Source organism: Protopterus annectens, chromosome 10.part0 (genome assembly GCF_019279795.1).
Source record: "Protopterus annectens isolate FY-2018-M chromosome 10.part0, PAN1.0, whole genome shotgun sequence".
NCBI classification, from domain to species: domain Eukaryota; kingdom Metazoa; phylum Chordata; order Ceratodontiformes; family Protopteridae; genus Protopterus; species Protopterus annectens.
This window is the reverse complement of record NC_056744.1, coordinates 1,376,520,838-1,376,546,372: the sequence shown is the minus strand read 5'-3', so window position 1 is coordinate 1,376,546,372 and position 25,535 is coordinate 1,376,520,838. Positions and strand designations below refer to the sequence as shown.

Sequence of the window (25,535 nt, the reverse complement as noted above, 5' to 3'; positions counted from 1 at the left end):
AGATTGTTTCCAAGTTGGAAGTATGAACAAGCTATTCAGATGGCAGCTGCTTTTATGAATTCAGGGGGTAGCAATCAGGGGTTAGAGTGGTAGTTTTTAGTTTCTTTAGTTATGTCTTTGTGTGTTGTGCTTGTGTAGCTACAGGCTGAATAAGTGGCATGGCTCTTAGTCTGTCTTCTTTTGTTTCCAAATCTTAATTTCCTGTTTTTCTTTCCTGGGAACTTATCGTTCTTACCTTTATATTTATAGAAAATGTGTACTACACTACAGGATTTTATAAAGAATACAGTTAGGATAGTGAGAATCTTGTCATCCAAGATGGGTGACAAACAGAAATGTGTGCATGCAAATAACAGAATATTTAACAAAAGCAAAGGTGTACTTTGTCTTCTGCATATTATGGTGATCAAATATGTAAAGCTGGAATAAATCGCATTTAACACTGATCTACAGCTTCACTGCATTTAACACTGATCTACACCTTCACTGCATTTAACACTGATCTACAGCTTCCTTTTCTCTAGAAAAAGCAAGTCCTTTTTGTAAATGAGGTCTCAGTATGGTAAGCAACATGCCTCATTTATGATGCATATGTCCCTCTACCACCAGACTAAAACTATATATTTTTTCTGAAATCAAACTGTATTGTCATAGTGAGACCATAATGCTTAGTTTAGGCTCATATGAATAGGATATCTAATTTCAGCTACTACAGCAATCAGTTATTCCTTCATGTAAAATTAAGTGAGTCCTGCTGATTTTGTTGATGTATTAAGTACTAGCAGTCTTTGTTACAGCATCTTTAATTGATGGCAGGTGTGTTCCCAAGAAAACTGAATGCTGTAATTAAATCAAAAGGTGCTTCTACAAAGTATTAGTTTAAGGGTCTGCACACTTATGCAATCAGTTTATTGGAATATGATATATTGTGGTCACATTTTTTATATCCCAAAAATCTAACACTGTACCAGGGGTGTGTTCACTTTTATATCCACGGTGTGTATATATATATATATATATATATATATATATATATATATATATATATAAAAGCAAAAAAGGCGAAAAACAAGTGAGATGAGCGCTTTCGGAATAGTCAATGCTCTTCCTTCATCAGATCCAAATACAATACATTTACGTGGTTTTATAGTGAAACCACGTTCCAATTAATCAATTAATAAAATCACATGTTGTAAAAGCTTAAAGTAACAACCAACTTCGCATCCCAAAGCATAATATGGTTAATATACTCAAATAGTAGATGGAAATTACTTCCATTAATCTACCCTTAAATAAAAATTGATTGTGTAAAATTTGTTTTAAACAGCTCAAGTACACACTATTGAAATCTGCATATTTGCCTTCTAACAAAAAGCTAACGCTTAAGTGCTAGGAGTTTAAGAAAGCATTTAATATATCAGCTGAAAACACATACTTTGTGTCCAGCTTCTTTTGACATTTTCTTTTTAATGTCTGGAAAAAAGGCCAGTTGGATAAATATAGAAAAGACCATTTTATCAGTGCATTTAAATGTATCTGAAAAGTACCACACTTAAAACATTTAAACTTTTATGTTCAGAATTAGGGACAGAGCAAACATAGAATTGGGGGGAAAGCCCCAAATCAGGAACATATATTTACTTATATTTTCTTAAAATACTTTCTACCTAATGAAAGATAAAGCCAAAGTTCTTAACACATAGTATAACACATAACTCCTAACAGGAAGACAGGGAAGAATAAAGAGGATACTGAGTGAATAATTAACTATATACTGCAATGGTTTAATACACCCCAGTGAATCATGCTAGCTTCAGGCTACATCTGCCAAAACAATAATGAGATTATTTAGTTAAACATTCATTTGGGCCTTTTTCAGGGAAGTCTCACTTCAGATGGCACCAACTTTTATCTCTTGTGTACTCTGCATCCTTTCTGTAAGAGATTATACACAGTGTTAAGAGCTGGATAAATAGGTAATTATCCTTATTTGATGCTGGAAGATCAGAAGGCTCTGAATTCTATCCCCACCCCAAAATAGCAGCCCAAACTAAATGGCTTTTTAAGTCATAAAATGATTTCACACTCTTGAATAAAAGTTGGAGACAAATGTCTAAGATGATGAATACCTTGCTGATCCCAGCAGGAAGACAGGACTTATTTCTATAGTTTTATGACAGGGCAGGGTACACACCTACACTGAGGATTAATGTACCATATGTTTCTTTTAGTGTACTTTCTTGTGATCATATTTACTGTACCTTTCTAGATAACAGCAGCAGTAAGCAGTCATGACACATTTATTTAAAACAGCTGTTGATGTGCTTCTTCTTAACAAAGGGCCTGAATGTGTTTAAGACCATAAAGAGATGAATTAGTGTGTGTTTGTGTGTATATATATTTAAAAGAAATAAACTTATATTATTAGTAATAAGTGTTTATATTTTTCTTATTTCTTGCACTCTTAACATTTTCCCAGAACAAAAGGTCTGAGTGTAGTAGTATTTCAGGGGGTGTCATTGGCACGACCACTGCAGTTCCATTTTTTGACAATATTGCCTGTGGGCACCTAAAATTATAAGAAAATGAAAAACATAACATTAACATTTTTAGCTAGGGTAGAATGCTTGGGCTTGCATTACAATAATCTAAAAATAATAAGCAGACAGCGTGCCAGACACATGCATTGTGTTAAATCAGTATCTGTGGTACTTCAGAATCAGACATAGTACATGTAAAATGGAATGCCTGGAATATCATTTCTGTTATGTTTATTAGTCCGGGACTGATGCTCTTAAGTTAGATTTGCTTAAGCTTTTTGGTTCTGCTTCATATGAGTCCTCCTTTTCTGGAAAATTACATAATTGCTTAAAATATTTTGTGCATAGAAATAAAGAAATTACTGCATTTAAGTGCTTGGCTATGACAATGGTTACAGTATGATGGTATTTTGTATGCCTGTTGGGGCATTTTGAATATCTGTTGGGGCATTTTGTATCATTTGCGTGCCAGAAATAGGACTCTGAAATAATAGCCTGTAGTTTACATCTTTAAATTAAATCTTTCATTTTTATCATTTACCCCTTTTTTCTTTTCTTTTTTTGGAATTAGCTTGGGTTTAAGCAGGAGTAAGTGCCGCTAAGCAAAGCTAAGGGAAGCTAAGCATCTCTTGGCATTGCTTAGCATCTTGCCAAACCACGCAAACCTGTTTAAAACTGCATTAATTACACTATCTCATTCAGCCACTGTTTTGCCCAGCAACAAAACAATCATCCCTATCAGGGCTTGAACCCAGGACCCTGTATACTAGTCACAGCAACATACCACAACACGAACTGAGCTGTGAGAATTGCTAAATCATTTGTAAATATATTATGTGTTATGGTCATTTAACATTAGGGGAAAAAGGTTATCACTGCTAAGTCTCAAACCCAAGACACTGTATACTAGAGTCACAGCAACATACCACAACACCAAATGAGCTGCAAGAACTGCTAATGCTTTTGTAAATATATAATGCATTACTTTCATTTAACATTAGGGAAAAAAGTCATCACTTCCAAGTCTCAAATTCAGGATGCTGTGCACTAGAGTCAGAGCAATGTACCACTATGCCAAACCACCTGTGTGAATTAGCAATGCTTTTTCAAAGATAGCATTCATTAGAGTCATTGAACATTAGGGAAAAAATATCACAGTCAATTCTCCAAAACAGGACTTTAGGCACTTGAGTCAGAACAACACACCACTAAGCCAAACCAATGATGAAGATTTAGCAATGCTTTTGTAAAGATATCATGCATTACAGTCATGTAACAGGAAAAAAAGACAGATATGCAAATTATTGAACATCCTGATCTAGGGAGTCACAGCAACACACCACTACAGCAAAAAGTTCTAGGGCACTACTGATGTTTTTGTAAAGATATCAGGCACTACAGGGATGTGACTTCAGGGAAAACATTACTGCTAATGTTTGAACCCAGAACTCTCAGAACTATCGCCAGAAGAACATATCAGCATGCCAACTGACCTTGGGAGTCTAAGACAGCTTTTACAAACATATCCTAATTGCCAGTCACACAGTACTGCTATATATAGTGGCACAAATCACATTGTAGTTGGGCCTCTGATGCAGGCACAGAACCAGTACACAGGCAAATAAATGCTGGTGGATGTACGGGAGGCTTACAATATCAGGTAGAGCTGTCAAATGCACAGACTGTTGCTGAATATCCACAGTTGTGCCCCCTATTTATGGCAGGCTTGTCATAAAACCTAGCCTGTGTGCCCACATACTGGTAAGGCAGTGCAGATTGAGGTTACAAAACCATGACAGACAGCTCTGTGTCAACATCATACCCATCGGAACACACATGCCCATGCAAATCCTGTGTTACACAGCATATGCATGCACATATGTCTTACAAATACACATGCCAGATTAATGGTTCAGTAGCTCTATCTGTAACATTTTTAGCATCTGTCACATTTAGATACCCACAGTCCTGGCACACAGCCCAGTGTGTGGCATGATAACTGCAGACGTGTCAATACTACATAGGAATAATTGAGCCCTACAATGTCCTGCGAAACTAGTTGCTCCTACTGCAGTCACTGCCACCCACAGTAGCACTTTAAAGGCATGCAGGATGGGACACATCTCACAATTATGAATATGTGTAGTAAATGTTGACTACCACACTCTGGATGTTACTATTATGTAACATATTCACCACATGCACATTCTTCACCTGGACTGTTGTGGGCACCCTCAACCAGGCCATGCTGGGACGCAACAGCTGACACCGCACCCTCACTGACAGTAACAGATTGCTCTCCCCCAATGTCTTTACAATCGCTAGTCTGACTCCTGGCCAGCATGCAGCAGCTCTAGCCTGCTACATATGCAGCAGTACATCCAGCTACCTGCTACAGACCTGACCTTGCTCACAAACACCTAGAGCAGGGCATTCATACAACAGCCAAACATAAAGGCTTGGGGGTGTTGAGGTTTTAAGGGACATGTGTCACAGTCTCTCCCTACAAAGATAGCCAGCTGATAGACCAGCATCAACTGTAGCAACATGCACAGTCAGATAGAAAAGGATGCATGACATTCACATCTGCCTGTCTCCTCACTCACCCCAACACACATTTACACAGTACAGTGCTAAAGAATGTGGAAGTCTGTTTCCAATGGCCAGCCATAGTATGCAAAACTGTGGATATAACACACCCATCCAAATAGTGGACAGCACTTCCACCTACCTTCTGTGAAGCTGTAGCTGCCACACCTTGATAATGTCCTCCCCACAGGCAAGGAAAAGGGCCAAGGCCCACATGAAGGCCTTGATTATAGCACTGTGTTACCATGCTATTGGCTAATGGAAAGGCAACCCAGCTGTTCTGGATGCAATTAGCAAATGAAAGCAACAGATTGGTGCATAGGGCATCACCTGTTCATGAGAATTACCTATAAAAGGCAAGCTGCTGCTTATGGTAAACAGGTCTGACACCTTCTTCATGAAGACAGACTGCAATTGTTTATTACACTACCAGTGGATATCTTCTGCCAAAGGACTACAGCACTATACCATGTATGTCATACAATTAAGCATGTAATGGAATGCAGATGTGTGATGCAATCATGTGAAATAGGAGTTTAAACAGTAGTGACACTGGCAGCCCAGCTAACTGGTATTTTCTAAATAATCATATGTCATTGGTGAAAATGAGTATGACTCATATGCCTGTCTTACAAATCTAAGAGAATATATGTTATGTGGATATTAAACTACTGGTGCAGAAGTGCGTGCTGAACTCTATGTTATGTACTGAGCTCATACCTCTCAACTGTCCAGATTTTTGCAGAATGTGCACATGTTTGCCTCATATCTTTAGTCAGTTTCTCAGACATTTGTTTTTCCTGGCAAATCATTAAGGACTGAAGTCATAAAATAATAGCACACATTTGAATGTCAGATGTCATATCTTTCAGGAAAGTCACGCGAATGCAAAACCTCTTATTCTATCAGATGTCTAAGTTTGTAAGAGCAATATTTAAAAAGCGTCACTATTTGTGGCCCTTTGTCACACCTTTATTTGTGTCTTTGTCCACATGTCTTGCTCTAAGAGGTTGAGAGGTATGACTGAGCTTCAAGAATGTAACCAAAGTGTACCGTACTTGAGAATAACAGAAATGTATAAAGTATTATCTGTGCAAATCTATGTATTAATAGTAGAAGGTGGAAGTCTTGAACATGCAGAGATAACTTGCAAAATGTCAAGAAAATAAGCTGTAGTTATTTTACGAATGTGTTATCTCAGTTTCAGTGCAGTAAGCAGACATAAATGTCTACAGCTACATGTTCTTGTATTGTCTTGGAACATAAATAATTACTATTTTGAAAATGTGAGTGTTCAACTGTGTTATGAATTCCACTTCTACACAAACATATGAGAGATGTGTACTTTTGACTCAGAGATGTGTAAATGTATGTTACTTGCTGTTAGCCTGGGAACTGAAGGCAGCTGACAAAGAGTGATGCAATCTGACCTAACCCAGCAGTAATGTTGATCATTAACTCCAGACATGTCTCAGAGAAAGACCTTTGCAGTTCGTATGTGTTTTTGAATCTGACAACATCCACCCATCTGCATTTGCCTGGCTAATAGTAAGGGAATAGGAAAAAGTGATATAGTGTACATATATGGGAATATAGTAAAGATTACATTCAATGATTTCTGTATTTATTTGAGACTGTCATGCAATGTTGTCTAAAATATTACCAGTGATTCTGAACTCTGTAGTTACTTTATTGAGTATTGCTTTGCTCCTTTATTAGTTATATTAAATATAGTTAAACCTTGACATTGTGGTTGGTCTGTGTAGAGATAAGTAAGCTGTTAGAGTACTTGCATATCTATTTGGTGACACTGTATAGCCCACTGCAATAGCCTTGCTCTTCGTCATGCTAACCATTTGGATAATAGGCACATCCCACAGAAGGCTTCATCACTCTTTTGTAAGGGCCTTACAGTAGCTGATGAAAAGCTGGATTGTGGTAGTCATAGCTTCCTTTTAGTCTGGGCAGAAGGTGCCATAGCTAGTAAACCTGTGTCAGCCTTTCCCAGGAGTGTGTGTGTGTGTGTGTGTGTGTGTGTGTGTGTGTGTGTGTGTGTGTGTGTGTGTGTGTGTGTGTGTGTGTGTGTGTGTGTGTGTGTGTGTGTGTGTGTGTGTGTGTGATTTATAAATCAAATCCAAAGTGTGTGTGTGTGTCAGCTACTTGAGCAGGGATACAAAGCCCTAGTTGGACAGAGAGGGTGATGGAGGTTTTGTCTTGACTCTGCTGAGATGTTAACTGTATAGCTGTGCCACTGGGGAGTCTTACTGGGGGTCTTTAGAGACAGGGAGAAACCAGGCCCAGACTGACTGTGAGCTCTGTGTGTTCTGAAGGGTAAACATACCTTACTGTGTGTCTACTTGTCATCTTCCTATTGTATATGTCCTCACTGGTGCTAGTGGTGAGGATTGAGGCCCCTTGATTACTGGGCCAGTGCAGGGTCATCATACTGGTGGATACAGCTGGCAAATCATATCATGTACAGACATTGAGCCCCTCCCAGTTTGCCAATGTCATACAGCATTATTTCGCAGATTGCCCAGGTCTCCCTGACCATTCCTGATGTACTCTCACTAGGTCATTGTGTACTCCACACCTGTATCTGATTGCCTGACACCTACGGCTAGCATATCTGGTGGGCCTCTGCAGCAGAGCAGCAGGTTATAGGTAGTAGTAGTGGGGGGATGCTGGCTCTGGCTCAACAGCAGTGTGTACATACTGAGCACACAATGTAAGGGAATGGATACGGTAACAGATATCCATGTACCATTAGTGTGTCCCCAGGGGGCTGGCATGTCACAGACACATTCCCCAAACTCTGTGAACAACCATCACGTATTGTCCAACTGGTATGCGGAAATACACATTTGTCTGGCAGGTGGGGTCGACATCTATCAGGCACATGTACCCATTCTGCAAACATCTGGGTACTGCAGATGTCAGACACCAATGAGGAGGTCACCCTACATCACATATGCACTGCCCTCTATTATTGTGTACCTCAGATGCTCCTGGAATGTCCACATGCACCTGTAGTAGCACTCTCCTATTTGTTGGATGTAGGCTGAATGACACGGTACTGTAATGTTGCCCATAGGGGACACCCAGCAGTTGATGGCAATGATGTGTGTGGACACATAACAACATGGTCTGTCACAGCCATCAGGCAATTTCTGGTAGTCCTGGTACCATCTCAGATTACTAGGCTATGAGCCCTGAGCAGACATATGCATAGGCCACATGTTAGTCAATGCATATGCAAGGCAGCAGCTGCTGTCCTTGTCCAACAGGGACACAGATGGTATTCCCAAGGATGTATGTGCCATTAACCATCCAGTTGGCCAGGCTACACCTGCAAAGGTTTAGGTAGCTACCCTGCCTGATGTGGATAGGGTGCCCATTCCACTGCAGGGTGCTTCTGTGTGACACACACATGTGAGTTGTCGACAAGGTCAGTCCAGGTCACTTACCAGGTTGAGTGTGTGTGTGTGTGTGTGTGTGTGTGTGTGTGTGTGTGTGTGTGTGTGTGTGTGTGTGTGTGTGTGTGTGTGTGTGTCCACAGTGGAGCATGGCTTGCACTTGTGCAGCAGTCCCAGCAATGTGGAGTCTTTGATTACTTTGCATGCCACAGTGACGTCACTCCTGAGGAGTATGTATGACACCAGGTAGATGGTTGGCCTTATAGCCTTTAGATGTATGGTAGATTGCCTGGTATTCCCTGGTGGGGAACCTCTGTGATGTCCCCGGCTGCTGTATGTGCTGTCTGATGTGAATGATGAATGGGGGATTACGCACATTAATTGTCCAAATTGGGGGGAACATGAAACATCAAGATCAGGAGAGCAAAGCATGCTGTAATGCCAGTATGTTGACAATACCCACACACATGCTGTACTGATAGATGGCAGGGGTATGATGTGGGTGTTTGTGGTGGATAGTGCTAGCAAAAGTGGATGTGCGGGTCTGTACATAATGGTGGCCAATGTATGTAGTCCTGTGATGTGTTCCCCTGTTCATGTCTTTCAGGTGGGATGTACCACAGACAACAACCAGCCTTCTCAGAAGCTGAGACTGTGGCAATCATTGATGCCCTCATACTCCATCACAGGGTACTGTTGGGAAGGAGCTATCAAAACCTGCAGAACACACTGCCCTGTGGGCAGAACTGGCAGTGACTGTCAACAATGTGGGCCACTGCGACAGGGCATACGAACAGGTCTGACACCGTACCACAGACCTCATCCGCAATGCATGGCAAAGGGCTGCAGCTGTGGCGAGGGACCGTGCTGTCACATATGGAGGTCCTGCTATCCAAGCACCACTCACAGCTATGGAGGAGTTCCTCATAAACCTTGATACAGCCACCACATCCCAGGAAACCATCACAACATGTGTCGTGGAGGTGGGTGGCACAGAATCATCAGCCAAGGAGCATCCAGGTAAGGCCCTAGTGGACATCACTTCAATACTGTAGCATTCATAGTGGCAGCTTTTACATAACTGGATGCATATGTCAGGTCAAACTGCATTTGTGGGTGGGGTTTTGTAATGCACACAAGTACACACCTATTATTAATGTCAGGAAATTGGGTAGCATCACAACTTGTAATGTACATGTTCAGAAATGCACATGTTATCCTGTACCAATGCCACATGTGTGTGTGCGGACAATACCTCTCCCCCACAACTACATAGATCCCTCTAGTGTGGCTGGGGAACAGCTCCTTGAAGCCTGTGAGTGTGGAACTGTCTTGTTGTGGCTCACCAATACCCTAGACATGTTAAGGGCAGCCAGTTTTCCATGTACACAGCTGTTATGCTTAGCCATATTGCAATATGTGCATGTTCACTTGTGGTGGGGTTAACAGCGGGGCATCACATTGGTCATCACAGGAGTCTATCTGCAGGTGCTGTAACATATTGGCATGTATGCTTGTATAGATGCAGCCACTGTGCTATACAGGGGTACATTAGTATTGTGTACACAGGTGCACTATGTGTTAGGTGAAGGTGCATCACATACTCCCACTCCTCACATATCTCACAGGTGTATAGTAGTAGCAACATTAACTGGACATACCCACACTGCATGTTGTTGAGGGCCTGTGCACAGTGTCTCTGTTGTGGTCTGATTGTGTGTCATGCATGTCATCCTTCAAAAAGTGTGGCTTGTATAATGCCTTTGTGCCACCTCACCTGTGTGCGTGTGTGTGTGTGTGTGTGTGTGTGTGTGTGTGTGTGTGTGTGTGTGTGTGTGTGTGTGTGTGTGTGTGTGTGTGTGTGTGTATAAGCAAACATTATAGTGCAGGTTGTAATTTAAATTTGTTGTCTTTACCTCACAGGTGAACATGGGGGTTGGGGTCTCACCCCCTCTCAACCTGATATCAGTGTCTCATTGGACTCTGATTGTGATGGTGGTCATAGTGAGGCACATGTGGGGTTGTTGGGGGCTGCCATGCTACACAATATGATCCTGCAGAAACAGCTGTGACAGGAACATCACAGAGAAGGGGCCATAACCCCCCAACATTGCCAAGGTCCCCACAGGCACAGGGGAACTTGGAGGAAGAACCCCCTGAGCCTGTCCCTGTAGGCAAATGTAGGAGTGCCCAGTATGTGCCCAGTGTGCCCTGGCCTTGGCAAAGAGACAACGCATAGCACATGCACTGACAACCTAGGTTCCTAGGGACTGACACCTCACTCCGACTCACATACACAGTAAAAAGGATGCCAGCCACACCACGCAACCTAGACCTTACCATGTATTGGCTGTGTACTGCATGCATCTGACAGAGTCAGCCCTGAAACACTGTTATCTCAACTGCTGCATTCACAAGGTAAGTCACTCTCCTTTACAACAAATGTCTGGGTTACTAGAGTATGCTAGCATATGTATGGAGGTGATACACATATGCAGGGAATAGAGTAGGCTACCTGGCTACCTGCAGACAACTGACAGCTATGTGGGACAACACAAACTCTCTGTCCAATACTGGCCACCCCATAGTATGCAGTAGGCCACAAGGCAGCTAAACCCACTGCAGTATACAAGGGAAATGACAAACAGTGTGGGCATAGGACAGATGCATGACTGATAATGTTAAAATATCCTACCCTCAACATAGCCGTGTTTCAATATAACTGCAGTAACAGTATGTTTGCAAAGTTACAGCAGCAGACCCCAGAATCCTAGGGCTGTCCTAATCAACCTGCCAACATGTTCCATTTCCACAATCTGCAGGGGACAAAGTGATATGTATGTCTGCAGTTGATAGTGTCAGGCATTAAACTTCACTGTGTTGTGGCTCAGTGGGCTAAGTACAGTGCCATGGTTGACTGTGTTCATGGTTCAAGACTAACTGCACCTGATATTTTGCATGTGAGGTACACCTATGGCAGGAGTCCCACGGACTGTCCATATGTCACTATTTGTTACTGCAAGAAAGCTGGACAAAGCCAGAGACAATGGAGGGACAGAGGACACAGATATTGACATTACACAGCTCTGAGTAACCTAGATAGTGGCTAGTATAACAGCAAGTTGTAACAAGTCAGAGTAGCAGCAGGATGCAAAGGCCATCATATAACTGTGTCAGTACTTACAACAAATCAGTGGGCCAAGGTGGATGACATCAGCAGGCATTATACTGTGCCACATCCCTGCATCAGTGCTATGGATGGCAGGGATGTGGCACAGTATAAAACCTGCTGATGTCATCCACCTTAACAATAGCGGCAGACACTCTTAAAGCACATAAGTTCTGTGGCGCATGTGATACATATGTAGCGCTATCATTATGTACAACTAGATAGGTAGGGGCTCTATTCTCAATAAGAACAGTTCCCTCTGTGTGTGTGTGTGTGTGTGTGTGTGTGTGTGTGTGTGTGTGTGTGTGTGTGTGCAATGCTTATACATTTTGAGGCCCTGTGGGTAGCTGCTGGCCCTAAATAGCCCACTTGTACCTAGGCATAAATGTTATCCACCACCACTTACATTTGTAGGTACTGAACACCCAGGTGACATGTATTAAGGGTAGCACACCCTGTCACTGGGTATGCATGCAGGAGTATGCTGTCTGCCCCCATTGTCCCTGACACACTGTTCTACACATACACACCTAGGTAGCCATGCACATATACAGCCTTACTTTGCTGAAGTCACATTTATGCATTGCCACCATACCATCCTGAGCCACTTTATTGGCACCAGGTCTCCACAGAGTAGCCACACAGACCCCTGGAACATAAACATAAAAATTTCTGAAAGATATCTGACAATCAGCAACACTACCACCAATGCAACGTCATGGAACAAAGGTACATACACTTTGATGTGCACTCATGACACATGCCAGCATACGGTACCTTTCAAGACGTAACAGTACTGCACTACAAACTGTCATGTAATGTACTATAGTCACCCTGTGCATCAGACACATATTTGCATGTCCCTGCATCAATGCTATGGATGGCAGGGATGTGGCACAGGTATCAACACATGCACAGGGTGTGGTGTGGGGTTGCCAGAGTCCTAGGCTATGCCACAAAATTGACATTGTGTGTGTGTTTGTCAGGAGGGGTGCTGGTCAGCTGGGCCATGGAGATGAGCTGTGTGCATCTGTTGATGACCTACATGTGTCAGTGATGTGTAAGTGTGTGTGCGCGTACACAGTCAAGCCATGTGTTAACCCTACATGATGGTAAGTTGGACAGATGTGGAGCTTACATGTCAGAATGTACAGATCACCATCTCTGGCTAAAAATATGGGAAATGGCACTGCCAGTAGTGGCACTGGCACCACAATGCCCAGGGTCTGATGCGGTTCTAGTTGCTGACAGTGACTGGTGTCTGCTGGGGCCGTGTCCCTCACAGGACTGCCCAGGATCATGTGCCCATGGTCTGCCACATTGTGGTGTGGGCAGCACCTTCTCTTCTGTAGTGCTGGAGGTATCGCCACTATGGGTGCGTGATTGTGCATGGCCATGTGTACTCTCAGTGGATGCTGTTGCTGACCTTCAGCCACATGTCTAATGCCCTGCTCCCACCACATGTTCTAGCACAAACAATGTGTGGTCAAGGACTGACAATGTCTCACCCCACCGTCTGTCTACTACATCAGTGAAATGATGCATGGCATCACCAATATTGCGGAGGAAGTTATCAATGTCAGACAGTGATGCATCCATGATCCTGAGCATCCATCTGGTGTTGCGTTCAGAATATGCCCATGCCTTCATGATGGAATGAAACATGTGTCGAGTAACTTGTGAAGTGACGCTTGTGACAGGTGGTGGATGGGCAGCAGTCCTCCTTCAAGCACCCCTGTCAATCTGCCTGTCTGGGACTTCACTAGCTCTCTGGCTATGGCTAGTGTCAACATTCAGTGATGCCATTGTTGCCAGAACCTGCTGTTAGATGCCACCACACTCTGACTGTCCGATATTTGTGGCCGCAGGGGACTGTTTATGTGTGGGCATGCTGAGTATGTATGGGGGCAATGGGGGAGGAAGTGGAATGTCAACCTATGCAACAGGTTCAGCCCCAACAGCTCCACCTGTGCCTTAATATGGCCACCATCATCATCAGAGTCTGATGAGACACTGACATTAGGTTGTGAGGGGGACAGAATCAAACCCCCACAGTCACTTGTGAGGAGGAAGACAAAATAAGGACATTACTACCAGCACTTCTATGGTGATCAACACACACACACACACACACACACACACACACACACACACACACACACACACACACACACACACACACACACACACACACACACACACACACAAGAGGTGAGGTGCCACAACTGCATTACACATACCACAACCTATCTCTGACCATGCACAACACACAACCAGACTACAACATACACAGACAAGACAGTCCCTTTATGACATACACTGCAGCTACATCCAGTGAATGTTGCCACTACTATACACCTGTGAGATAAGCAATATGTCAGTGCATGAGATAGACCTAGAGCTAATACACAGTGCACCTGTCTTGTGTATACCATTGCCTCCCTTATAGCAGAATGCATAGATCTTCGCAAAAATAAATCAACATATGTTATAGCTCCCACAAATACACTACTTTTGTGATTACCAATTCAATGCACATCACTTAACCTCTCCAAAAGTGAGCATGCAAATACTGAACTCTGGCTAAGCATATCACTTGTGTCTACAGCATAATGGCAGTCTGTAACATTCCTAGGGTATATATGACAGTATTACACTCACCAGGTAGGGGACATTGGACTCCAGCCGCACCTGACATACCTATGGAAATGTGAGGGAGAAGTATTGCCAGCAATACAAAATGTGGCATTGCTACAGGATAATATGTGTATATATGACATGTACAGTAGGTACTGTGATACTGCCTACATTGCTGACATTCTGAGTATATGTGCACAAGTGTGCATTACAAGGACATCCCTCCCAGTGCAGATTGCTCTGGCATCTGTGTACTGGTATGCAGAGGCCACCACAGTGACTGCTACAGTATAACAGTGATGAACACAGGAGGCTTACCTGGATGCTCCTCTGCTGTGGATGCTGTGCCACCCACCTCCATGATATATGGGGTGATGGATGTTTGGGAGCTGGTGGTTGATCCCAAGTTTGCCAGGAATTCCCCTGTGGCTGGGAGTGGTTGTACTCCTGCAGGCCCTCCACCAGTGGCAGCACAGTCCTAGGCCACAGTAGCAGCCCTTTGCCATGCAGCTCACCTGGTGTCAGGCCTGCTCATAGCTTCTTTCTTGTTCTTGTTGACCGACCCTGTTGACAGCTGTGACAAGGTCAGCCCACAGTGCTGCACATTGATCTCAACCTAGGCAATTTCTGGACAGCAGGATGCAGTAATGCAGTCTGAGGTCATCCACGATTACCTCATTTTTGGCAGCTGAGAAGGCAGTTGCCTCCATCTGTACATCCTTTCTGAAAGACAAGCAGAGGGAACACATCACCGGACCACATACATAAGTATTCACTATGTGCAGACCCAGCACACCCTGATTGGCCTGCACTATCCACTGGTAACTCCAACAACATACCCCACCATCCATTAACACAGTTATGTATATGGCTATCAGCACCATAGTAGCAATACCAGGTATGTACCTGTGTGCCATGATGGAGTGTGCTGTATGCCTCACTCCCATCACTGCCATCTACTGTGTTGTGTCCCCTGTGGGCAATATACCTGTACCATGTCAGACAGCCACTGTCCGACACATAGGTGTGTGTTAGTAAAAGTATATGGGGACAGTCCAGCAATATCCGTGTGCCACAACGGCAGACAGCAATGTAAACGTGCTGGTGGGTATATTCTCTGTAGGTGTCCTATGTCTCCAGTACACAAATGTTTGCTGAAAATGTACATGTGCCTCATATATGTGATACCTGTGCCAGAAACACGCCGATGATTGGCAAATGGTTGGATAATAATTGGTGGTTGTGCTCAGAATGTACAGAACCTGGCTGTCACACACCAGCACCCCCCCCAAACACTGTTATACTACAGTACTATATGTTACTGTATTCATACCTTTACTTTGTATGCTCAATATGTACACTCTGTCACTGATGTAGGGCCTGAGTCCCCCCACTATGATGGGTATGAGCAAATGTCCTGCTGTAGCTGGTTACCAGATATGCTAGCCACTGCTGTCAAGCAATGGGATATGAATGTTGACAACACAGTGACCTAGCCAGAGTACATCAGGGACAGTCAGATACACCTGAACAATGTCCATACTATTCCTGTGTGACATTTACAGACTGAGGGGTGCTGCCTGACAGTGCAGCATGTGCAATGCCAGCTGTGTCCACCCTTATGTACTACCACTATGTCTAACACACATTCCAGTAGCATTCATACAGGTGCTGATTGTTGTAGGAGGGGTTGAAAGGGCCAGAGTTGTGATCTAAGGCACAGCAGGCACAGTTGTAAGGTATGACTGTAACTGTTGGACAGCAGACTACCATCAACATGTCATTCCCACAGATGTACAATAGGCCTATTGTTGTAATCCCTATTCCCCATAACTGCATCCTCCCATCTGCATTCCATTATATGGTGACTTGTATTACATACCTGGTAGAGTGCTGTATTCCTTTTATGCTGAAATCCTGAGATACATCCTTCTGAACTCACAGTCTGTCTTGGTATAGAAAGTTATAGACCTGTTTACCATTGGCAGCTGCTTCCCTTTTGTAGTTAATGCTCAGTAACAGGTGATTGCCTGTGCACCAATCCATGGCTCAGACCTGCTAACTGCATCCAGAACAGCTGGGTTGAACTTTCATTGGCTAATGAGATGATACAACAGTGCAATATCTAAAGCCTACATGTAGGCCTTAGCCCCTTTCCTAGCCTTTCAGATGGACATTACTGAGGTGTGAAGACTACAGCATCACAGAGGGTAGGTACAAATACTGTCTGCTGTTGGGAATTATGTTATGTTCACAGTTGTGCATGCTAGGTTTGGCCACTGTTAAATGACTTTCTGTTTATCTGGCAGTTCAGTGTTAAACAATGTGGGTGGAGGACAGTAAGGGTGAGGACACATGTGGGTGTCTGTCGTACATTGTACCCATCAGAATATGCATGCTGCTGCAGTAGCTGCTGGTGTATTAGCTCTGTATGTTTGTAGAGGCAGACTGTGACACATGTCCCTATCACCTGACCTTTGGCCCCACCACCGCTTTATGTATGGGGGCATACCTCTCAACTGTACAGATTTTTGCATAATGTCCAGATATTTGCCTCATATTTTTGGTCCATTTTTGTGGTTTTCTGGCAAATTAGTGGCAAATCATTGAAGACTACAGTTAGAAAATAATGACATACATTTGAGTGTCAGACTTCATACCCATCAGAAAAGTCCTGCTACTGCAAAACCTGTTATTCTACCAACTTTCTAAGTTTGTAAGAGCAATATTTTAAACATGTTCCTATTTTTAGGCCTTTGTCCTACTTTTATTTATGGCTTTGTTGAGATTTCTTGCTCTAAGAGATTGAGAGGTATGTATGAGTGTTGTGTGTGTCCTTTGTTTTAAGGGTTTCTGAGGTATGGTAGGTCTATAGCAGGTAGCTGAACAAACTACTGCATATGTTGCAGGCTGCAGCTACTGCTTTTTGTGTAGGACTCATAGTGGGAAGTGTGAACACTTTTGAGGACAGCTAGCTGTATGTGTCACTGAGGGAACAGTGTCAGCTCTGTCATTACAGCAGAGCCAGGGCAAGGGTACCCTTGACAGTCCAGTGGAGGCATGTGCTTAGGGTGCACATGTTATGTAACACTGCTGATCAGAGAGTAGTAGGCAACATATAGGTGAGCTATACAAATATGCACAGTGTATCCCCTACCTACAGGCCTTTGATGTGCATACATTGGTAGCAGTTCACTCAGTAGCAGCAATCAGTTTTGGTTAAAATTGTATGACTCAGTCAATATTTGCTGTATTCATAAGAATTTAAATGAAGTGCAACACACTGGATTCAAACCCAGGACTGTGGGTGGCAAAATTTACAGCATGCTAGGAATGTAGGAGACTGTGCTACTGAGTCATTACTGCAACAGCTGTATTTGCAAGATATATGTGCATGCATGCAGTTTGTTACACAGGATTGGCATTCACATGTGTGTTCGGATAGGCATGATGTGTGACACTGACATGTCTGTCATGATTTTCTAACCACAATCTGTACTGACTTGCCAGCACTGTAGCACACAGAAAAGGTTTTGTGATATCTGTGCCAAAACTAGGTAGCACAACTGTGGACATTCTGCAACAGTCTTTGCAGTTGACAGCTAAACCTACTATCCCAAGCCTCATGTACATCCATCATTATTTATTTGGCTGTGCACTGTTTTGGTGTCTGCATCACAGTCCCAATACACTGCTAATTTACCCATTATATATACAGTACATGCATTATGTCATTGGCAATCAGGATATGTATATGGAAACACCTGACATATGACAGAGCTGCTTAAACCAGCACTATTTCCAAAAAAAGAAAAGAAAAAAGGGGTGATAAGAAAGTGGTAAAATGGGGGCAAACAAGGGGAAAAACATACTGAAAGGCAGGTAGAGATGGGCAGGATGGGTGTAGGAAAGGACCATAGCTTTCCATTTCTTGTACAGCAACCCCTGTGCATGTTGTACAGAATTTGGAATTTGGAGCCTCACACCCCAGAGAGAGGGATGAAGCTGACATAACTGTGCTGATTATATTATGTAATGATTGATTATGTCCAGTGGACATGGGTGTGAAATGAAGAGCTATCTATGGGGTGATATTTTTTGTGGGACAGATGCTCCTTTTTTTAGAAGAGAGTGGAATGTTGGGGAATGGATATAGGTATGTGTGGGGAGGTAAGTTGGGTAGGAGAGGTTGCATTTGCAAACAGACAAGACAGACAAGACAGCATGCAGTGCTGGTGTGTGGCACATGAGGGGGTAAACACCTAGGATGGGGAGGGTGTTGTGGAGTCAGAGAGCCAGAGAGCCATCTGCCCCCAGATGGCAGCAGTGACACTGAGATCCCCTCCCATGGGCAGTCAACACTGCTCCTTTACTACCCCAAAGGTGGCTGTGCTGGAGGCTGGGGACCGGGGCCGGGCCCCCCCCAAGTTGGCCAGTCTGCCCTCAATCCGGAGCAGTCGATCTTCATAGCCATGGTGCATGATCCTGTGCACCATCCCTGCTAGCTCTTGCTGGGTGATAACTCCCCATCCACGCCTGCTCCCAGGGAGGAGGATGGGTCCCATCCCCTGAGGTGGTTCCACCTGTAGGTGGTGCAGGACCAGGAGGGGGGGCAGCACCAGGTTGGGTACTAGACATCCTGGGACCCTGTGCCATGGCCAGCTGAGGTAGGGTGGGCAGATCAGCTGGAACCGGCCTACCCAGCTGAGCTATGGTGTTGAGGTATTTCAAAGTGTATAGGTTAGTAATGAACAGAATGTTTAGTTAGTAATAACAGCATGTCAGAATGTTGGAAATACCCCAGTAACATAACACTGCACAGCATATGGAACAGAACCATAAGTGAGATAACAGTCAGTATAGTAACAGCATGCCAGTAAGAGTTACGGCATAAGGCCAACAACATAGATAATTCAACAAAATATGTTAGTATGCAACTATTGTAATACATAACAGTAATAAAACACAAGGCCCAGTATAACAGTTTAAGAACAATGTACGTTAACAGTAGACATACCCAATGTATAACAACAATTATTTATGATGCAGATACAGGTTGGGGGGAGACAGATAGTCTGTTACTACCTGTACAGGCTATATTGCTTGCAACGGTACTCTAATATAATCTACAAGTCTGCCCTTACTTTCTGTATACAAGTGCCCTGTAGCTTCTGTAGCACATACATACCTCTCAAGCTATCTGCATGGGACAGTATGGGCCAAACTGTAACACCTACAGGTACACAGTTGCAGGGGACTATTACTTGTCATGGGGACATATATGACTACTAAGGTGTACTGTGGACTGATGCAGTGTGACTGTACTATTGACATAAAACATGCCAATGTTGGATCTGTGACTGAGGGATTAGGCAACAGTTATCACAGTCCGTAACAGTGTGACACATGATAGACATGTATCGTGCACAGTACAGAGAGTTTTCAACTATCATGCTGTCCTTGGCAGGCATGGGGTTAGACTATCAGCAGACATTCACAGACACACCATGCATACAGCCATACCAAGATTACACATTTTATTTCTTTATTAACTTTTAGTAGTGTTGTACTTGTTGCCTTTATTTTCTAATGTCTTATCACATTGCTGAGCAATGCTGTTAAGAGTCTATTACATCTGAACACAAATATTATTAACCCATACTAAGGGCTACTGCATATTTTAACAAGAGGGAGGAGCGTAGGGTGACATACAAGAGTGGAGGAAAATGCACACAGGTGGATTATATCTTATGCAGGAGGGCCAGTATGACGGAGATTGGAGACTGTAAAGTGGTGACAGGGGAAAGTGTAGTTAGGCAGCATAGGATGGTGGTTTGTAGGATGACGTTGGTGATCAAGAAGAGAAGAAGGAGTGTGAGGGCAGCACCAAGGATCAAATGGTGGAAATTAAAAAAGGGTAATTGTGAGGTGGAGTTCAGGGAAGAGTTAAGACAGGCACTGGGTGGCAGTGAAGAGTTAACGAATAGCTGGGTAATTACAGCAGAGCTAGTAAGGGAGACTGCTAGAAAGGTGCTTGGTGTGACATCTGGACAGAGGATGGAGGACAAGGAGACATGGTGGTGGAATGAGGAAGTACAGGAGAGTATACAGAGAAAGAGGTTGGCAAAGAAGAAGTGGGATTGTCAGAGAGATGAAGAAAGTAGACAGGAGTATAAGGATATGAGGTGCATGGCAAAGAGAGAAGTGGTGAAGGCTAAGGATAAGGCGTATGAAGAGTTGTATGAAAGTTTGGACACTGAGGAGGGAGAAAAGGACCTGTACTGATTGGCTAGACAGAGGGACTGAGCTAGGAAAGATGTGCAGCAGGTAAAGGTGATAAAGGATAACGAGGGAAACATACTCACAAGTGAGGAGAGTGTGTTGAGCAGATGGAAAGAGTACTTTGAGGAGTTGATGAATGAAGAGAATGAGAGGTAGAGAAGGTTGGATGATGTGGGGATAATGAATCATGAAGTGCAATGAATTAGCAAGGAAGAAGTAAGGATAGCTATGAAGAGGATTAAGAATGGAAAGGCTGTTGGTCCAGATGACATACCTGTGGAAGCATGGAGGTGTTTAGGTGAAATGGCAGTGGAGTTTTTAACCAGATTGTTTAATAAAATCTTAGAAAGTGAGAGGATGCCTGAGGAATGGAGAAAAAGTGTTTTGGTACTGATTTTTAAGAATATGGATGATGTGCAGAGCTGTAGTAACTACAGAGGGATTAAACTGATCCATAAGCACTTTGAAGTTATGGGAAAGAGTAGTGGAAGCTAGGTTAAGAAGGGAGATGATGATTACTGATCAGCAGTATGGTTTTATGCCAGGAAAGAGCACTACAGATGCAATGTTTGCTCTGAGAGTGTTGATGGAGAAGTACAGAGGTCAGAAGGAGTTGCATTGTGTTTTTGTAGATTTAGAGAAAGCATATGACAAGGTGCCTAGAGAGGAGCTGTGGTATTGTATGAGGAAGTCGGGAGTGTCAGAGAACTATGTAAGAGTGGTACAGGATATGTATGAGGGTAGTATGACAGCGGTGAGGTCTGTGGTGGGAGTGATGGATGCGTTTAAGATGGAGGTGGGATTACATCAAGGATCAGCTCTGAGCCCTTTCTTATTTGCAATGCTGATGGACAGGTTGACAGACAAGATCAGACAGGAGTCCCCCTGGACTATGATGTTTGCAGATGACATTGTGATCTGTAGTTAGAGTAGGGAACAGATAGAGGAGAGCAGCGCATCAAAACAACAGGAGTCAGTATAGGATCCAAAAGCAGCTTTATTTTCTGTCTCTCACTCTAGCGCCTCGGCCATAGTAAGCCTTCAAGGAGTAAACTAACAATACTAAAGCACACTTTATATAGTCACAAAAATCATTCAATTACATCATTAAACAATTAATCAATAAAATTGATATGCACCTACAAGCTAAATAACATTCTTCCAATTACATTCTGTATTCAATCCTCTATGTACTAAAGTGTCATATTTTAAAATAAAAGTAGTTTCCTTCTTTAAAAGTAATCTACCCACAACTAATTCATCAGGTTCCATTTTAGCTACCTGTTGTAAAATGGTACCTTTTAAACTCTCACTACTGCCATTGTGAAATTCACAAAAATGTAAGGCTAAAGGGCTCTCCATTTTTTTATTTCTTATGTCCCTCAGATGTTCTAAAAGTCTAACCTTAAACATTCTTTTCGTTTGACCGATATAAAATTTGTTGCAACCACATTTGAGGGCATAGATTACCCTATTAGTTCTACAGTTATATGAGCCCTCTAAATCAAAATTTTTGTTATTAATTTTAAAAAAAGTTCTATGTATGTATGAACAAGCTTGACATTTTCCACATGGAAAAGTACCCAAAATAGTTAACTGAATGGGTATTTTCACAATCAATTTAGAAAACCTAGTCCGTACAACAAAATCTTTAATGCTTTTACCTTTTGTATAAGAAAAAATTAATTTTTTTGTGTTTAAATTCTTTAATTCATCAAAGTTGTCTAAAAATTCCCAAAAATGTAATATATTTGATTTAATCATATTACTACAGATATTATACTTAGATACTATAAATAAATTATCTACACAATTAATAGTTTTATTAGATATAAAAATATCTCTATTTTTTTGTTTATTAAATCTATCAAATATAAGTTTAATAATTCTATCAATATAATTTTCAACTAACTTTTTATCATAATTTCTTCTCAAAAACATCTTTTTAGTTTCATGGGCCTCTTTAAAAAATATCTCGTCAGTGTTACATAAACGTGAAATTCTTAAGAATTCTCCATATGGTAAAGCATTGATAACATGAAAGGGATGGCAACTATCAGCTTTCAAAAAATCATTTGGCTCTCCAAATTTTCTATGTAAGCTAGTTAAGATGGGTTGACCATCAATACCCTGTACATTCACATCTAAAAAGTTAACTGTGTTTCCACACTGTAAACCATCAAAACAAATATTAAATCTATTTCGTTGAATCTCTTGGACAAAATTTTGTACATAATTCTTACCTCCTTCACATAAAAATATTAAGTCATCAATAAATCTATAATACAATTTAACATATTTTTGTACAAATTCATTATTATAGATACATTCCCTTTCTACAAGACCCATGAAAATATTTGCATACATAGGTGCAAAGGGAGCACCCATTGCTGTTCCCTGCTTCTGTTGAAAAATCAAATTGTCAAAACAAAAGTAGTTGTTTTCTAAACAAAATTGTGTCAAATCAAGCACATAGTGAGTTAGTGGCGTATCTCCCATAGTCTTATACAACACCTCTAGGCCGTATTTATGTTGAATGTTTGTGTAAAGACTCTTAACATCTAACGTGACCCAAAACATATTTTTATTCCACGTAATTGACTTTATTTTGTCCAAAAAGTCAAAAGAGTCTTTAATATAAGAAGGAAGACAAACTGCTTCCTTTAGTAACACTTTATGCAACACTACACCTAAATTATGTGAAAAATATTTCCTGGCAGACACTATCGGTCTGCCTGGTGGATTTTCTGGGTCTTTGTGTATTTTAGGGAGGCAATAAAAATATGCTGGTCCAGTATCCCTTAGACTAAATTTCCCTTTCACATCTTTGTCTAACCAAAATCCTAGGCAAAGGCCTTTGTGAATTAAATTAATATATTTAACTTTAGCTTGTTCAATGACATCCTGATGAACTATACTATAAATTGTTGAGTCACTCAATAAATCCCAACACATTTTAAAATATTGACTATTATGCATAATTATTATTTTGTTCCCCTTGTCAGATGGCTTTATAACTAATTCTGTCTGTTGTGAAAAATTCTTCAATTCCAGCCATTCTAATTTAGATAAATTATATTCAACTTCATTCTTATCAAAATGATTTAAATAATATTCTAATTCAAATTCTAACAACGCGTGTAGTTTCTTAATGCCTTCATGACTAAACGGAGGCATAAAGGTGCTGTTCACCTTAACACCCGAGGTATCAATATACCTCTGTTCATAAACTTCACTATCACACGAAACAAACGACTCATCTGAGTCTGAAATAGAATACTCGGAACTTGAACCATGCACAATGTCATTCTTAGGCACTAAAACATTAAAATAGTACCACATATGAAGCTTCCTAATAAAACTAAACAGCTCAATGTTACATTCATACAGTTTCGGAAGCACCGTGGGTACAAATTTAAGACCACAATTTAGAACTGATAAGAAATGTTCAGAAATATCAAAACCAGATAGGTTGACCACATTATTTGCTAACAAACAAAGTTCAATACCATCTGGTTCTTTTATTGTCTCTCCAAGGACGCTGAGGCCCATTTCTGTAGTATTCCTGTTCGCCAAACCCTCTTTTGCGTGATTGTGCGTAACCTGGGTTCCGAAAATGATCTGGAAAAAACTGGTGATTCGCTGGAGACGGCAGACCTGGAAATTCATTGGTCTCTACGTCATTGAGACATCTGTCTGAAGTTTGATTGGGTGTATTAATGCTAGAGGTACTAGCCAGTCTCTCTCTGTTATCTGAATTCTGATTGAATGATTGAGCCACAGGATGGGTACGTTGATTATTACGAAAAAGATACACATTGCCTTTATCAAAGTCTCTCAAGTCCCTTTGCAGTTTATGCATCTTTTGATCAATTATTTTCTTTTCTAAAATATGAACTTTGTCTTGAATATCTCTAAAACAGGCATCCAGTCTATTGCGATCTAACACAGTAACCAAGTTATTGCACACTGCATTAATATCTTTCTTTAAATTGACAAGTTTAACATTGTCTCTTTCTATTTGAATTTTTATCCATTCCCTCAAACATTGATGTGCAGCACACTCCCATCTAGTTTGAAAAGATTTGTCTATTTGACATGAAGCATTAAATGATTCAGATGGGAATTTTATAGCTCTAAGGCCTCTGGGAATGATATCTAATTCAAGATATCTAGATAAACTGTTCACATTATAATATGTTGCTGTTTCTTTATGCATTAAATTCGTAAGTTTAGAAACAATAGCTTTAACTTCAGTAGTGAAGTCCAAGGAGCGCTTACCAATATTCACAAATGGATTGTTCGAGCGTTTGCTCCTAGTTTCTGCAAGGAAGCGCTCCCATGTTGTAATATCCACTACATTCTCAGTAACTGGAGTCCTTTCAGGACGATCATAATTACATTCTGAATTAGTGTTGAAAAAACCATCTAATGTCCTTTGAGAAGAACCACGGTTTTCTTCTCTAAAAATCCTAGGAATATTTAATGCAGGATCACTGGCCATGAAAACAGCAGCAACAACGTTGAACACAGCAAAGCATCACAGCAAAACAACAGGAGTCAGCACAGGATCCAAAAGCAGCTTTATTTTCTGTCTCTCACTCCAGCGCCTCGGCCATAGTAAGCCTTCAAGGAGTAAACTAACAATACTAAAGCACACTTTATATAGTCACAAAAATCATTCAATTACATCATTAAACAATTAATCAATAAAATTGATATGCACCTACAAGCTAAATGACATTCTTCCAATTACATTCTGTATTCAAGCCTCTAGGTACTAAAGTGTCATATTTTAAAATAAAAGTAGTTTCCTTCTTTAAAAGTAATCTACTCACAACTAATTCATCAGGTTCCATTTTAGCTACCTGTTGTAAAATGGTACCTTTTAAACTCTCACTA

General features: G+C 41.7%; 1 pseudogene; it reads right to left on the bottom strand.

Moving 5' to 3' along the window:
• LOC122814284 overlaps window positions 1-23,941 on the bottom strand; it is a 1,664,844-nt pseudogene extending 1,640,903 nt beyond the window's left edge.
• Window positions 23,942-25,535: the final 1,594 nt, after the last annotated feature.